A 3,906-nucleotide genomic window follows, 5' to 3' on the forward strand; every position below is an offset into this window, starting at 1 on the left:
GATGTAGTGACAGTCTGTGTAGGGAAGCGTGTAATACACATGGGTCTGGTGCACTGCACTGTGTCAGGTCCTTGTACACTACTGTACTGTAACACACACAGCCGGGCATGCATATAGAATCTATATATAGAATCTATATGCAATGAAATGATATTCCTGGGGATAATGGGCAGTTGTGCTATGGAGACACAGCTGGGCATGCCCAAGTGTGTCTCTGCAGGGCAACTGTCCATTACTCCCCTCAATCTCAGCCAATCAGCATGCGGCCAGTGTTTTCAAAGTTAGAAGCGCTTCCCGAGCCGCCGGGCGGCGGAAAGCGCGTTGTTTCCAGGTCACTGCGGGGCCCCCGGCAAAGTCCTACTCAGCACCGCAGGGACCTCTCCCATACCCTGACCGCAGGTACCCCCGCACCACATGGACCCCCCTACAAGCGCCCAGGGGGGGTGGTCTTGTCTTTTAACGGGGGGGGGGGGGATTTTCCTAGCGGGGGGGGAGGGGGCGCAAATATTTTTGTTACCCACTGTTTTGTTTTCCACTGGGGGGGGTGGGGGTGTCCTGCTGAGTTTCATGTTAATGCTTTGTACATATGTTGTGTGCATGTACAGTATACTGTGTGTTTGCTTTGTGCATGTATATTGTGTGTGCATGTATACTGTGTGCACAAGGGGCTGCTTTGTTCTTATAAATTGTCCTTATTAATAGCTAAATGTGGAAAACCCACACTATCGGGGAAACACATATTACCCGCATGGAAGGAGATTATCAATACTATGCTACTTGGGTCCAGTGGAATTTCTCAATAAATTCCATTGAGTAATGATACTGTTTCAAAAAGAATTGATGAGATGGCATCTCAAATAGAAGAAACGTTAATTGATGTATTGAAGAATACAGAATTTGTGAACCAGATCACGAGTCAACAGATCGAGACAATGAAGCATTGTTGTTGGCGTACGTTCGTTTCATCAACAAGAATGACGAGATAGTGGAGGAAATGTTGTTTGCCGGAACGTTAACATCTGATATAAAATGCTCCTCAATATGCAAAAAGGTAGATTTTTTTTACCGAGAAAAATATCTCTCTAACAAATATTCTAGCGTGTGCAACTGATGGCGCGGCATCTATGGTTGGACGATATTGCAGATTTATAGTTCATTTGAAAACAACGGTACCTGGTGTTTTGGTGGTCCAATGTGTCATTCATAGACAGCACCTTGTGGCTAAAAATTTGAGTGACGAGTTGCACGAATGCTTGAAATTAGTTATAAATACAAATAACAATATAAAGGCTCATTCCTTGAACGACCGTCTGTTCCGCAAGCTCTGTGAAGAGAATGATGAAGAATTTGAATGTCTTCTCCTGCACACCGAGGTAAATTGGCTGTCAAGAGGAAAGTGCTTGTGGCATTTCTTTGAATTTTTTGAAACAGTGTGGAGTTTCTTCAGCCTATAGATTCAAGTCTGAGCAACGCTCTTGATGAACGACATCTTCATGTGGCCTACCTTGCTGATGTGTTTGATAAACTGAATGAAACTAACACAAAGCTTCAAGGTGACAAAATGAATTTCATCAAGGCCAAAGGGATAATCTCTGCATTTATTGCTAAACTGGACCTTCTTAAAAAAAAATTTAAGTCGGCAGGAGTTGTACCAGTTTCCTAGTCTTCAAAAGTTTTCAGATGAAGGCAAACTTGAAGACAAAGACTTAAACATTTTTTGTTCGCACCTCCTGCGAAGCCCAATCCAGTTTCCTTCAGCATGGTTATAAATGCTTTTGGGCGAAAGTAAAATATTTTTATCCTATCCTCTGGCAAGAAGTAAAGATGTTGATTCTAGCATTTTCTTCCACATACAGATGGAGCCAGGCTCCCTCTTGCTGGCGAATTGCCAGAATGTCACCGCTGGCGATCCGCCAGCAGCCCGGCGTCCATCTGACTGAGAAGCGCGTGCATCTCACGTGCACGCGCGTCTCAGTTTCCGGGCGGCAGGGCGACGGGAACCCTGTCCGTCTCCGCTTCAGGGAGACAGACAGGGTTAGGGGGGGGGGTGCGGGGAGGCGGTGGGGACCCCGGGTGACCACCGACAAGCCGGCGGGGACCCGGGGGAAGCCGTTGGAAGGGGACGCGTGCGCATCTCGTGCGCGGACGTCCCCTTTCGCATATACAGATGGCGGGTGGCGGGGGTTGGCGGCTGGCGTCGCCATTGCCATCCCCTGCAAAGAAAAGACCTGCTCCATCTGTACTTGGTTGAAAGGGGTTTCAGTGTTGTGCAGCAGCTCCTGACAAAAGCAAGGAACAAGCTCCAAATATGTGAAAAGGGCGACCTACGACTGTGACTAACCAAGATGGAACCAGATATTGAAAAAATTGTGTCCACTCATCAAGCTCAAGGCAGCCATTAACAATACTGATGCATTCATGCTATATGAATTGTAGATGCAAAGTACATCATTGTATTTGGTAAAGAGTTACAAATATTTTACCCTCTTGACAATTATACTGTGATTATTTGGGATTTGGAATTACTGTTCTACTCTTTTACTTATGTATATATTTTAAAGAGGTTGAAAATTAAAGGTTGTCTCCTGTGAATACAATTTGAAATTCTGATGGCATTAGGTCTGAGTTATCAAAATAGTGGTTAGAATTAAACAGGTTTTACGCTCACCTTTGACATGTCAGCTAACAAAAACGTCCCACCTTGTGAGTGGGAAGGTGTGGGGGGGGGGGGTACGAAATATAGTTAGGGGGCACTGGACAAATGGCCATTATCCAAAGAGGGCAGTAGGCTGGAAAAGGTTGAGAACCACTGCTATACATAACAGCAGTACTTTTTTGGCTGCCATGGCACAGTTAAAGCCCATACACACTGGGCGACTTTCAGCTGAAAGACGCTCACTTTATTCGTTTGAGCAGCTATCCACTTGAAAGCTGCCCAATGTGCACAAGGCAGCGATAAATGGTAAGCGCTGATGTGGGAGCTTATCTACTGGTATTAATATAACAGCAGTTGAGCGAGGGAGTGGACGGCTTTCCTTTAGCCCCGTACACACAGAGCAATTTGGTCAACGACTTTAACTTAATCTAACTCAGCTCTAAAAAATCGCTCAGTGACCAAATCGCTGAGGGTCCCATTTTCATCAGCGAACATCAATGGTCGCTGATGAAAACGAAGACACTGCAAGAGAAAACAGATGGTCACAGGAGCATGCTCCTCCAACCAGCGACCAGTACTGGGCTGGTCATGGGAGCACACTTAGCAACCTTATCCCTGGCGATTTGGGCTGAAATAGCGTACAGCTATGGAAACCCCGGGGAAAATCCCTGAAATGGGCAACACATTGGTGCCGAAAGAGGGGGAAGGGGTTATTAATTACCGGAGCCCAGGCATGAATACCTGGCAACAGCAGCTGCAGAAGCTCTTCTCAACCATGCACAGTAGCAGTAGTAGTAGTATCAGTAGTAGTAGTAAAACAGTAGTAGTATCAGTAGTGGTAGTAGTAAAGTTTCAGTAGTAACACAGTAGTAGCAGTAGTAATAGTAGTAATACAGTAGTAGCAGTACTTCTAGCGGAAGTGGTAGTACAGAAGTAATAGTAACACAGTAAAGTTTCAGTAGTAACACAGTAGTACCAGTAGCAATATTAGTAATACAGTAGTAGCAGTACTTCTAGCGGAAGTGGTAGTACAGAAGTAATAGTAACACAGTAATGTAGTAGTAGTAGTAGTAATAGTAGTAATACAGTAGTAGTGTGGTAGTACAGAAGTAGTAGTAACACAGTAATGTTGTAGTACTAGTAGTAGTAATACAGTAGTAGTAGTAGTAGTAGTGTGGTAGTACAGAAGTAGTAGTAACACAGTAATGTTGTAGTAGTAGTAGTAATAGTAGTAATACAGTAGTAGTAGT

General features: G+C 44.8%; 1 pseudogene; it reads left to right on the plus strand.

Annotated features, from left to right (window-relative positions):
* The first annotated feature begins 845 nt into the window (after nucleotides 1–845).
* LOC146021238 (protein FAM200C-like) lies at nucleotides 846–1,454 on the plus strand (annotated as a pseudogene).
* The last annotated feature ends 2,452 nt before the right edge of the window (nucleotides 1,455–3,906 follow it).

Source organism: Crinia signifera, chromosome 7, assembly GCF_055691185.1.
Source record: "Crinia signifera chromosome 7, ASM5569118v1, whole genome shotgun sequence".
In the NCBI taxonomy this organism is placed as follows: Eukaryota; Metazoa; Chordata; class Amphibia; order Anura; family Myobatrachidae; genus Crinia; species Crinia signifera.